This window comes from Poromitra crassiceps (assembly GCF_964638095.1).
Source record: "Poromitra crassiceps genome assembly, chromosome: 2".
NCBI classification, from domain to species: domain Eukaryota; kingdom Metazoa; phylum Chordata; class Actinopteri; order Beryciformes; family Melamphaidae; genus Poromitra; species Poromitra crassiceps.
Genome location: NC_139624.1, coordinates 58549945 through 58564098, shown reverse-complemented (window position 1 = coordinate 58564098; position 14154 = coordinate 58549945). Strand labels below are relative to the sequence as shown.

General features: G+C 42.8%; 1 long non-coding RNA gene across 1 annotated transcript; it reads right to left on the bottom strand.

Annotated features, from left to right (window-relative positions):
* Positions 1–860: 860 nt before the first annotated feature.
* LOC310772314 lies at positions 861–7188 on the bottom strand. The gene is made up of 4 exons (XR_014552486.1): positions 7011–7188; positions 5473–5541; positions 3862–4017; positions 861–1806 (listed from the first exon to the last, which is right to left on the bottom strand). It is a non-coding gene; the product is annotated as an uncharacterized lncRNA (long non-coding RNA).
* Between the last annotated feature and the right edge of the window lie 6966 nt (positions 7189–14154).

The following is a 14154-nucleotide window of genomic DNA, read 5'->3' as shown; positions in this document are numbered from 1 at the left end:
TTATCAACATACAAGGGAGATGGGTGGGGGGAGGGATGCGGTTGGGATTTATTTGTTTATTTTGTCTTGTTTTATTTTACGCAATGTGCGTGTGCTCAAGCAGAGATGTTTATGGATCTGTAATATTGTCAACGAATGAGCAACTGTACGAAAAATAAAATAAATCTTGAAAAAAAAAATGTCATTATCAAGCTGTTGCTAAGTCCCTACTGTAGTGATGTCAGATATCAGTCACCTCTGGTATGTCGCTCTTATGAACACTGCACTATTTATTTGACTATTGCTTTTTTCCTACAGTCTGTAGGGATTCTTCTTGTTTTTCAAATTCAGTGTTTACATGTGTTTCAGTATGTACAAAATATGATTATCATCAAAACTTGCTTTTATACAGATCATATCGACATAGGTAAATATCTGTTATCAGCCATAACGGCAATGTTAATGTTGGTTATCGGTATTGGCCAAGATTTTCATATTGGTGCTCACTTGCATAATGTGAAAATGAATGTTATTGACCCAGTGTGTAGCCAGTCTACCCAGTTAGTGAGTGAATGTCCAAACAATGATGTATCTTTGAGGTTTTCATTTATTGTAGAATGATGTTGCAGACAGAAATAGATTTCCTTGATGCAATTAACATGATCGTGAAGTGATCCACATGATTTGCTGTTTAACAGAGTGGCTTGACAATTATTCTCTACACTTAGGCTAAGACCTATGTTAAAATTCCCATTCACCTGTGAGCTTGACACCTGAGATCAGCATTACCTCATAGAAGACTAGGTACATACTACCATCTAGTGGTCAAAATGTTTTTCAGCCAAAGACCACTTACAAGACGGAACATATACCGGGGACCCCCTCATTCTGATTTGTGATTTTGGGCTAAGCTTTATTGTTTCCACGGTAACGTGCTTTACTTTTAAATTGATAGGTTTGTTAGATTAGAATGTAATCCATGAACCATTTTAGATTCAAAGGATAAAATATTTTCATTGAACTATGAAGATTTTGCAAAAAAAAGCTTTCATTTTTATTTTCTTGAAAACTTTTCGCGGAACCCCAGGCAAGTGCCAGGGGGTCCCCGGACCCCCATACCACTGGTGTAAAATACCACCCATGATTCAAATCCTACAAATAAGAACAGAAATGGACAATGACAACAGGAGAGACTACATAACATTTCACTCGGACTAAAACGTCCAAAAAATTCAGATTTAAAGAAAATATTTTTTGAATGTTTTTTTTTTGAGAGACTTGACTTGGACTTGCCCCTCAAAGACTTGAGACTTGACTTGGACTTGAGCTCAAAGACTTGAGACTTGACTTAGACTTGCAAAAAATGACTTGAGTATCTCTGATCAAGCATGCCTCACCAAACGTTAAAACGGAACCATAAATGCAGTTATTGCAGAAATAAACTCATTAACAATTAAACAAGAACATATATGCATCTCCTTACGACAGTCCATAACCCGGGTCAACATCAACACTCGCGATAGCGGCAAGGATTTCCTCTTCAAATCTTTCGTAGTCTTTGTAACGTTCTGGGAGTTTAAGCAGGTTGAAGCAGGTTGAAGACTTTGGGTATGCGAAGCCATCCTGCGGAGTCGGCACTGGGAAGCACATTCCAGCCCACCCAGAACTGCACAAGTTTCCCAAGCAGGTTTGGACAGTGGACAGGCAGGTCTGTCTGGATCAGGTCCCGGAGGTATTCTTTGGAAACAACCAGCTTTGGTGTGCTGTTCTTCTCCCATTGATTTCATTGTCGATGAGGGTGACCAGCTGGGAAAGGCCTTCAAGTACCTTAAATAAAGTTTATATTTGTCACTAAAAGTCAACATAGTCATTCATTCATTCATTCACAGGCCTCAATTGTCAAAGCAGAGTAAGATAATTTTAGAGCATAAAACAATTGTATTCATATTTCAAACAACAGGATTGTTATTTTATCTATTTCGGCTTAGGGCTGCAAAGTTTAAAATGATAATAGTGATTAACACGTTCACTGCCATTGACGTATTAATACGTCAAAAATAATCCAACGGTTGACTGCCATTGACGTATTAATACGTCAAAAAAATCGATTTTCTTTTTTTTGACGGTGCTACGTGGATCAATGTTCCCCGCGTCTCCTATGGAGATATTGGAAGTATTGAATGTGTATAATCTATTTTACCGACCAGCTAGGTGGCGACGGTCCTCTCCCGACAGAGAGAAAGTCAACCAAGGCGGCTGCTTCCTCCATTCTCAAGGAAATGGCTTGGCGATTTTACAGTCAGAAACGAACGAGCCTCATTCTCATACTGTAGGCGGGGACGCTTTCGCGCTGCTGCGGTGGGGGGTTCCAGAAATGGACTGGGTGGGCAGCATAAAGCCTAGAGTCGCACGGGGCTTCATCGGGGCTCTCAAACCCAAGAGACGAGTGAGACCTATCCACACTTGCTGCCAGGGAGGGAGGCTGCTCAAACTCGCTGCCAGGGAGGGAGGCTGCTCAAACTCGCAGCAGCAGCAGCAGCAGCAGAGCACTCGCTTGTGACAAACGCAGGCTGAAAGCCACTAGACACGCCCACGGAGGGAGGAGTTGAAGGAGAGGGCGTTCGGAACTATATTGTTTAGATGTCTGATCTCTCACTGATGTCAAAAATAAATGGTTAAAGTGACTGTTCTGCCTGTTTGATTGAATTTCACAAAACTGCGATTATCTCAGCTTTCACTCTCAGACGCTAAAACCATGCTGTACTCAACGGCTAATATCTACATAACTACTAACTCTACAAACTAACTCTTTTAGACAGAGAAAGCACACATTCTATTAGTACTTTTGTGAACTTTGTGTTGACAAACTCCAAGCAGAAAATAATCCTCGGCTCTTGTAAAATGAGCCAGAATCCTCAAAAAACGGCTTGGCAAAAGCTACCTACAGCAAAAAAAAAATGGCTGGCAGTCAATGTGTTAATATAACACCCTCTGACACTGACTACTGTCAGTACAATGTTACACCAAAAAAAGAAACAATATTCTGCAGTTGTAGAGTGGATGAAGTTATGGCCCTCTGCCGCCTGTCATCCCCCCTCTCTCCTGTCTACAACTTTCCTACGTAATAAAGGCCAAAAAAAGACACCTACAGTTCTCCACTCTCCATAGCTCCTCATCAAACAACGCATCACCTTCAAAGCCCACCACAGCCTGGCGCCCCCCTTATCTGACTAACCTCCTCCTCTCCCATCGCCCCACCCAAACCCTCCGATCCTCATCCACTGTTTCGCTCACTGTTCCTCCATACAAATTCCACAGCTTTGGAGATCGAGCATTCTCGAGAGCAGCACCACGACTTTGGAACTCTCTTCACAAGCCTGTCAGAGACTCACCCTCACTCTCCACTTTCAAATCCCGACTCAAGACCTACCTGTTCTCCCAAGCGTACAACCTACCCTACCCTTAACCACATCTTCCGCCCATGTCACGCCCCCTCAACTCCCCTCCACCCGATTAGTTGTGTTATTTGTATGTTTGTTTTTTTCTGTTTACTGTGGACTCGAGATTGTCAGCGTCTTTGAGTCATTGAAAAGCAGCTATACAAAATACATTTAATTGTTATTATTCGATAAAGGTGAAAATATGCCCCAGACATAATCCATGAAATGAATAAAGAAGAACGAGTTCCATTTACATACAAGGGCAGTTAAGGAATAGCACCGCTTTCAAATGGTTAGAATAAGTATAGTGACTTCTGCCTTTTAATTCAACATACTCTTGCTTGGGAATGTGCATTCGATTGTCTGACAATGCCACTTTGTGTCCATGTCAGCGAGGTTGCTGAGATATCAAGGCACATGGAAGAAAGAGCAGTGAACTTACCTCCTGTGGGAAGTCTAAGCGAGCAGAGAGTGAGTTTATTAGAGTCATTTCACTCCGGCAGATAAACTCAACATAGTCCACGTCCAAGGGCTGTCGCTGACAGGCCTGCTCCAATCTAGAGCGCAGTCTGTTTAACACAAGACTTCCCACCATCACCTGTCAAAGAGATCATGAAATATGCTTTATATAAAAGCATCAGGCCTTATTGGAAAATACGTTGAATACATATACACAGTCCAGGATGCTATCAAGTGCTATAAAAACACAAACACTACAGCAACCTAGCCTACACCAAACAAGCAAAACATGTGTGAATCAAATTGATTTACAATTGCACAAGTGGAAATGAGACGTTAAAACACAAGTTAAATCACAAGTCACAACCCAAAGTCACAGCTTGTGGTGGGACATCAACATTAAAGCCCCACTATTTGGGGAAACTGCACCCTCACCTACATGCTACTCTTCTCATTCAGGTATCAGCCTTGTAGTAAGTAACTTAAGTAACCTTGGAGTAACCAGCCAATTGTGCAAAGTGTTTCTTTTCTACCTCCAAATAATTATTCTGTTATATACGGTATATAAATTCAGGTCCATGAGTGAAAAAGTTGCAACTTCTATTTTTCAGAAAAGTATTTAAATGTCCTCAATGGAGACTGACAATTGAACGAATGTCTAATGGAATGGACACTGTTATGGGCAAGCCTGGGTCTCACACAATATAGTGTTGCTTGTAACACATATATGCTTGCCTATTAGTAAGGTAGCCTACAAATGGCGAAAAAAAATAAAAAATGATTGAAAATAATTTAGGCTAAGCTGAGCACAGGCAAGGACAGTTGCAACTATTTTGCCTGAACAAAATAGAATATGGTTTTGATGTATTGAAAATCATACTGTCAGTATTTTTAAATACATGGTATACCGTAATACCTTAGTACCGACCAAAGCCTAATCGAAAGTATCATAAGTCACGGGTGGAATGGTGGATAAACATTGCATTTCCTTTAAAGCCCTTTCTAATAAATGCCCTCCGTTAGTTTGGTAGTGCAAATATAATATTTTTAGTACAAAGGGGTTAAGAAATGCTTTCATCAGCTCAGCATTAACATGACACGGCTCTGAGAGATGAGGGAATGAAATAAAGCAGATATCCGAAAGTACAAACCGAAACAGATGAGAGAACACTCATGAACACTGCGGTTGGGCAGTCGGGTGTGCAGCTTTCTTAGAGGCGGGTCCATCTCGATCGTGGCCAAGGACGACTTGGCACATACAAAGATATAATGGAAACCGAAATCAGCGCGGAACGGCATGACTTGTTGTGGCCAAAGGTGTCAGTAGAAAAGCCCTAAAGTTTACATGCTGTGGGGAACAGGCATTCAGGGTGCAGAGTGGGAATGATAGAAATCCCAGTCTATCTATTAGAAGTCAGCGTGTGTTCCATCAAAATGATTTAAAAGGCATTATATTAACGTAAAGAAAAAGTTGCATAATGGGGCTGCAACAGAGAAACAACGCAATGCACTTTCCTGTACAGCAAGAAGTTGGTAGTGCTGCACAGCTGATACAGATTCTGTTTATAGAAATAAGCATTTTCTGATAACCCACCTGAGATTCAGCAGAAGTGCCTGGGGGGTCGGTGGTCGAGGGAGGCGCACACACAATTTCTCCGTTGTCCTAGTGAAGTAAAAAGCAAACCATTATTTGATATTGCAAATTTAATTCTCAACCATATTCAGTCAGTCACTGGATCATGTGACTGTGAATAATATGACCTGTCTCCCAAGTAAAAAGCTGCAGGCTGACAGGTTTTCCGACCAATTACTTGAGGTTAGTTCAAGTGAGGCTGCTACCGAGCGGGGTAGCTTCAGAGTGTAACTTACCATGGTAACTGACCTGGAGTTCATCTAATCGAACTTCTTGGAATCTAAAATCCCAGATTTCTCTAGTCTAAACTATGGGTTGGGAAAATTCCAGTGTTGGGCAGTAGCTAGCAACAAATAGTGAAGCTATTTGTTGCTAGCGTGCTACATTTCTCTGGGGATAGCTTAAATGTAGTGAAGCTTATTTTTAATGTAGAGTAGCTGGTAGCTTAGCTCACCATATTGTCAAAGTAGCTTGCCCAACACTAATAAATCTAGAAATAGGTTGAATTCAAAGTGTTTTCCCTCACACACACACACACACACACACACACACACACACACACACACACACACACACACACACACACACACACACACACACACACAATGTAAAGTAGCAAGCTACTTTTATTTTGGCATGGAGCCTGTAGCTGAGCGTGCTATATAATGAAAAAACATTGCATGGATGCAACTGGGACGTATCCTCAGTGATGTACCCTGGGGTCATTGGATGTTTCGGGTCTCGCAACATCATACACCCTCGCCCAGGTGACCCAGCCGGGGCTGGCCAAGCCCCAACTTACGTCCCAGTAGCTACCCACGGTCAGCCCTCTAGGAAGGGTTGAAGGTGGTCACGCGGTCAGGGCCACTCAATCCGCTGCTCCGGAACTACTCTGCCGGGACCGGGGGGGGGAAGGGCTCTGGTACGTAGAGGGACCGGGCTCTGTGGGTTGCCACCCGGCCGGGCTCCTCCCTCGTCTCACCAGGTCTAGGACCTGTGCGCTGCACCAGACTCCCCCGCTCCAAACATCTCATTCCGACTACATTTTACTGGGGATAGCTTCAAAGTAGTGAAGCTATATTTTAATGTAGAGTAGCTGGCAGCTTAGCTTACTACATTTTCAAAGTTGCTTGCCCAACACTGCAAAAATCTGTGTAGTCATTTAACCTGCTTTCTGGAATGCATCCTTTGGGAGACATATTACTGCTAATACAGTATATCAGGCATTGAGGCTAATCAAACCCTAAATAAATCTAGAAGCTGATGGCAGATTAAACAAAGGTCCTCCCATCATGAAAACAGATTTTGTTTGGAAAGGAAGGATTTGACATTTGACAGGGTTGATGGTACAGGTAGCCATGGTCACACCAGGATTAATGAGAATTGCTGGGTTTCATTAGTTGTTGTGGACTTCCCCCTCAGCCCCTTGGTGGTGAACTCTGGCCCATGAATTCATGCTTTATCGGTGTATAATGACAGAGTATCAAATTCTCAATTACCATTGCTGGGAAGAGCACGACAAGATTGAGGGTAGAATCAACAGGATAACCTGGGCTGGTAGGCAAAGAGAGAAAGAGAGAGAGGAAGAGGGAAAGACGGAGAGCAAATGGATGAAAAAGTCCCAGGTTATTAGAGAAAAGGTCAGTCACAGCAGCTATTTTATAAGAGCAAGACATATAAATCAACGATTGCCCGGAGATCATACCAACTACTTGCTGATAAATGTTGACATTTTGAATGTATTTAGAGCTTGTAAATCAATATCTGATACCAGACACCAGTTTAGCTTTGGCAACACTGGGCAGGTTGTTTAAAACAGTCATGTTCAATTGCAAGACATAGAAAAAGAAAATAGTATTGAAATAGTATTGTGTACATAGCATGTACAATGGTTTCCAAGCACATAATAATTCTGATTACAGCAATGCAACACAGGCTGATGTCCTGGCACATGGTTTGGGTGTGACACCTTTGTTGCCTCTGACTGATGTTTAGATGCTCAATCAATACAGCTTGCTGCAGTCAACTTCTATAAGCTTGCTTACAGATGTATTCATTTTGTCCAATAGTATGTATTACTACTCCAGACAGCTAGCCTCCATTCCAAGTCCAGCCATAACGTTACACATCTCTGGACAGATAAACAATCACTGTCCAGTTAATCAGCTAGCTAGTCAGGTACATTAAAAATACATGTCATGGAAGTTGCCACCTATTCACATATCATACGGCTAACCTCGGTAACGCTACGTAAACAACCTGACTGACAAAGACGCAATGAAACTGACAGACAGATATTGAAAGGACGATACCAAGGAAACACAACTGCAACTCAAGACAGCTTTATACCTCAAAACGCTCACTAAGCATAGACATTCTCAGCAATAATGTCATGCTAACACTAAACACGTTAAAGCGATGAATCATCACTCATAACGCTACTAATACCAGCCAATCTCTGACCCAGTACAACAGTAGCCCTACAGTAACGCCATATTCATATAAATTTGATTGATTGATTGGAGTAGTAACGTTCATAGCTATCCGATAGCTAAAGCTCCAGGGTCTTACAATAACGTCACATAGGCCGTCATGTCACGTTCAATATAATGACTGTTATTCTATTATTACTATTACTATTACTATTATACAAACGTGCCCTTTGTACTTGATTTAACGTTAGTTCGTGAAGCTAGTTTGTGAGGCTGTGTGAAGTACCTCACTCATAACGCTACTAATACCAGCCAATCGCCTGACCCAGTACAACAGCAGACCTACAGTAACGCTATATAGCGTTAAATAATAAAATGTAGGCTAATGATTCATTGACATACTTTTGATAGCCCCGGTCGTGGCTTCAGCCTGTGCTGGAACATTGGTAGCAATGAAAGCTAACGCTAGCTAGCCCTGATACGTTAGCCAGCTACTAACTTAACTGTACTAAGACTGGACACGGTCTTTATAGCTTACGTGAGCTGTAACGTTAGTCAAATTACCCCTTACGCTAGCGGGTTAAATAGCGATTTAGTTTATTTGGGGAAATTGAATGAAGCAGCTAGCTAACATTAGCTAACCTAGCTAGCGTCAGTTAGCTCACTGGGAGAGCCTGTGTACTAACATGGGGATCATGTCTATCGTAACATGCTATGAAATGTCTCATAAAACCAACAAAACTTATATTTTATGTCGATTTACTTAAAGTGGCCACTTACCTGAAGCTCGTATTCTTTCCAAACTACCAAACTACACTGCTCTGTTTGTCTGTATTAGGCGGAAGAAGTTTCTGGTCAATTGTCAATTGTTTTATTCGATACGATCCGATATTCAGTGGGAGGGGACTGGGTCTAACCTGATTGGCCAGTCCGCTCAGATTTATGGCCCCAAGTTGACATGGTTGGGTGGCAGAATTCGTACTCGTAAAGAAAATCTGTACTTGTAAACAGACATCCAAGCTCGCAATATGAATTTGTCCGTGGTGCTTTCAGGGTCGCACACGAACGTAGGAAATTTGCAAGTGCTGCATTCAAGGTCGCACACGAACGTAGGAAATTTTTGTACTTGTAAAAAATATTTTTGAAGACGCACAAATTCTATCCGTGTGTACAAAACTTATTCCCAGATGCACAAGATATGTCTACAGATACAAAAATGGGTTGCCGATACAAAAATGGGTTGCAGATGCACAAAACTTTCTCTCAGATGGACAAGATATTTTTACAGGTACAAGTTTTATTTACAGACATACAAGTTCAAAGTTCAAGTTCAAAGTTTACAAACAATGTTTCTCAAGCTCAAAATACATATGGCACTTTATTGATTCCATACTGAACGGGGCTGAACCAGGTGAGGGAAAGAGAATTTCCGTGTTCGTCCTTTGAGTGATGACGTTATTGACGTATATATCCCCATCGACTCAACAGTGTAGTCCCATTTAGCCGTTTGCTAGCTAGCCGCCCTTTTAACGGCACATAAAAGCTTCAAAACTCATAAAAGTGGTCTTCATGTGTGAAGATGATGTTACTACCATCTGGTTTGCGTTTGATTAAGCCAGCGTTGCCCAGAGAGCTTATTAGAAGCATCGCGCCAAAAACCCATTCAAAACTCCCATAGGCGAAAACTGTGTTGAACCAGGGCTGTTAGCATCGATGATTTCCGGACTCGTAACTGCGGCTCTCTATTTGGGAGGGTGGGGGTTCTTAAAGGGACAGGACCTAAAACAGAGCGTTTCAGACAGAGGGTGAACTGAAGGGGGCAGTGAGAGCCAGTACAAGATAAACAATGAGTTTTTTAAACTATGAATGATGCAATAAGTTACTCTACTGGAGGCCAACAATAAAATAATAATACATTATATTAGCAAAATATGGGCCCTTTAAGACAAAGAAGAAACTTCACGTTCTTTCCTGTTTTCAACCCAAAGTGAGTACAAGTCTTCAACTGTGAATTTAACTCGCCCGTTTCCAAAGTGAAAGTTGAAGTTGATACAGCACTATCAATATTGAACGGCGCAAAACAAATAGGCTAACGTTAACGTTACAGATCCTGACCAACAACGTGTATGTGTGTGTGTTGAATTTAACTAGCTGGCAGAAAAGTGACAGAATTACTGGGGGATATAACGTTAGATTCGCGTGGGCTTTTGAACCTAATAAGAGAGAGTTGAGGAGACTGGAGAGAGTTGAGAGAGAAATACAGCAGCAGCAGCAGCAGCAGCAGCTAGCTACTGCTAGCTGTTACAGCAGTAGCTGCTGCTGCTGCCACTGCTTGAGTCGCCTGGCTCTGTGCAGGAATAGTAGCCTGCCTGTCGGTCTCATGAAGAGCTCAGCTGTCCTGCTTTTAACGTGCATTGCAGCAGCGGATGGCGTTAATCACGATGTTTGACTGTGAAACAATCACGATTGGTATTTCGGGTATATCGCACAACCCTACTCGCAATACTCAAGATTAGTTCGAATTCGCCAAATGAACACCCTTGTTGTGCGCAAATTGTACCAACGCAGACAGGCAAGGAGGCGAAGACTGCAAGCCATCGATTTTCCCACTGTTTTCCTGTACTGGCAACGTGACGAGTGACGAGTCAGCTGTAGCTTCCTGTAATTGGTCCGATAGTGCGAACCTTCCAATAAAATGCTTTCACACTGCACATAAGCGAACCTTGGTCCAGCTTGGTCCGGACCGAGACCACCTCTTTTGGTCGGATCAAAGACTCGGTCATGGTCCGTGGGAGGTTTCACACCTGTCATTTGGTTCGGATCAAACTGGAAAGTCCGGACCAAACGAGGTAGGTGTGAAAGCGCCCTAAGACTATCTGAGGCATTTCAAAAAGGCACTTATGATGAAAGGAACCCACAAAACAAAGAGTCAGCAGACTCTACAACCTCCACGTCGGATAAGCAAACAAATAAAACAAGAAGTTAGTAGTAGCAGTTAATGAGCGAGTTTAACAGCAGACAGAGCGATGTGAAAAATTGATGCTCCTGAGGGAAAATAGTGCTAAGTATTTTGAAGACGAAGAGAGGAGTGCAATCAAGGCCCTCTTCTGACCGTCTGCTATTTTCTGCAAAGCGGCTCCCACCGGGCCCCGCTTCCCCTCAATCACATGCAAATGTAATTTATGTTCCCAGGTTGGCTGCGTCAAGCGACGGCTCACCTGCCAGGCTATTTGCATGTGAAGATTGCCGCGAGAAGGTTGAAGGGGGGGGTGGGGGGGAGAGGTGCGAAGGAGTGATGTGTTCACGAAAGAAATTCATAATTCAGCAGTTTGGAAAGCTTAAAGGGACAGTTCACCAGAGTTTTGGAGTTATCGGCTGTAGAGATGGCTGCCTTCTCTTGAATACAATGGAACTGGATGGCACTCGGCTTGTGGTGCTCAAAGCATCAACAACAACAAACAAACAAACAAAAACTCAAAAGCATTCCAGAAATCATGACTCGGTTACTCAAGATAATCCACAGAAATTGTTGTGAGCAGTTTCAGCAGTTTTAGCTGCTTTCTTTAATAACTAATCGACACCCGCTAGCAGAAGGTGGGTGTAGATCGGGAGAAAGAAAATTGTTCTACATGAAATCTCTATGGCCGATATCTCCAAAACTTTTGCCTGGGTCCGGAAAGGAAATCCATAAATGGTTGCAGCTGGTCAGTCAGAGCAATCAGAGCCAATGGCAGAGCTTGCAGGGAGCGGAAAGGGATTTTCTTCCACTGCCGACTGAAATGGTCGGGACTAGAGATGCGCGGGCTGCAGTTATAACTGCGCTGATCGTGGATATCATAAAAATAAACATTCTGATTAACAGCGGATGGGTTGCGGGCGGGGGAAATTATGTATCATTAATGAGGAACATTAATATTAATTACGTTATCTAGTCTATGAACGTATTTTAAGCTTAATTTCGTCAGGTACATGCTAGCCACCTATGTTAGCCACCTATTGTTAGATGGCAAGGACCCAAGGCACTGGGGCAGTAGTAAACAAATAGCCACGCGATGGGATGCCTTCTTTCTTAACTCCTTATATGGTCAATGATGTCACCAGAAAACAGGAGTCTCCACTGAAGACACGTTGGAAGAGAAGGCGCAACGCGCTAGTATTATTTTCCCATACAGCTCAATTCAGTCTTGATCTAAATTTAAAGCTATATCGTTAGCCTAGTATGCTACATGGCCAAGTGCTGGACTGGATTATAATTACAGCATGGATGTTTATTTGGAGTCGACTGCAGCGATCGCACCGAGGGCAGCAGAAACACTAAGTTCATCTACCCAAATCGCTCATAGCGTTGTGAAATATCGGGTGCACAGCGGGCGCGGATAAATAGTACGAAATAATTTGCGCGGATTTATGGGGGGTGGACGGTTCATCCATACACGCGGATTAGGGTGCCATAAAAGCTCATCCGCGCATCTCTACTCGGGACCAATGGCAGAGCTTATACCAGCAACCGAGCTGCTTCCGTGAAGTCAGACTAATGCTTCACTGATCCATGATCATGTTTGTAGATAGCAGTTACCTTTTGAACATTTTGAGAATAGCTAGTGCTCTGTAGTTGTAGTGAGATTTGACTCATCTGAACTTCTTTCCCCTACAAATCTACAGGCAGAGCTGAGATTGGTTGAAAAGAAATTAAAGTCCAATCAAATCTAAAACTAGCTTCAACAGAACAGAGACCCCTTCCAATATCATCCTCTTCTCACTGTGACTTCCTATACTGGCCAATAGCATTTTCAGCTAATCCAGGTAACGGCACATGAAATTGTGTTTGTTGACACATTACTGTATACTCTGAGTAGTTCTGTTGAAAAATCTGAAAAACTATTATGTAGCAGGGTTGTAGTCAAGACCGCGTTTGTCCAGTCCAAGTCCATTTCAAGACCAGGTCTAATCGAGTTTGAGTCAAGACCATGGGGGTTGAGACCAAGTCACGACCGAGACAAGAATAAATTGAGTGCAAGACCAAAGGAAAAGGGAAAGAGCCATTCATTGGCATCCGCCCCATTGAGCAATCAATGTCATTTTGAATATAGTCCCTCCCCGATGCACTGTGGGGGCCAATCAATCATACTCATATAGCGATCCAGTTCAAGTGAAATAATGTAGTTTAAGAAACCTCTCCAGGTTGTCAAGGCCACAACCAACACTTTATATCCAGTCATACCCTGACACTTTGTATCCAGTCATACCCTGACACTTTATATCAAGTCATACCCTAGTCTCGCTGGCCAGCCTCCTCTCCCTTCCGTCCGAGGAGTCTGGCGCCGCAGGTCTCCATAGTGGGATTGCAATGGGCGGCGCTTAGCGGCAGTGCCCTTGGAAAATAGTTTCCAACAATCCAATTTGCCGTTTTCAGCGTGTAGCAACGAGCTAGCGTGTAGGTTTCTGCCGTTAGCTTGCTAGCTAGTTAGCGTTGTTGTTTTCACTGAGGCGGCAGGGCACTATTTACAGCGACACACAGGGAGGAGGGAGTGGAAGCCGCTCTGATTGACATGGTCGGAGCCAATGACAGAGCTTGTAATAAGCCGGGAGCGGACATCCGGCTGCCACCGAAACAGTCGCTCCAATGGGAGAGCAGAGCAGAGTAGAGCAGGGGAGGGTTTATCCCAGTTATGGAGACTCATCGGACAGAAGGGAGAGGAGGCTGGCCAACGAGACTAGTAATACCCCGACACTTTATATCCAGTCATACCCTGAAACTTTATATCCAGTCATACCCTGACACTTTATATCCAGTCATATCCTGACACTTTGTATCCAGTCATACCCTGACAGCTGACACTGTATCCAGTCATACCCCTGACACTTTATATCCAGTCATACCCTGACACTTTATATCCAGTCATACCCTGACACTAGGGGTGTCACAATATATCGTCCCACGAAATTTCGCGATAGTAAAACGTCACGATATGTATCGTTGAGATGAAATATCATATCGCAAAAAAAAAAAAAAAAAAAAAATTTTTTTTTTTTTTTTTTTTTTTTAAATAGACTAAGAAACGTCTTTGTTTGTTGAAGTTCAATATGTGGAAAGTAGTTCAGTTGAACAAGTCTCTGAAGAGACACATGAGAAGTTATACAGGAGAGAAACCATTCAATTGAGTTTCTGGCAAAACTGTTTACTTGACAGGAAAAACTGAAGATGCATAAA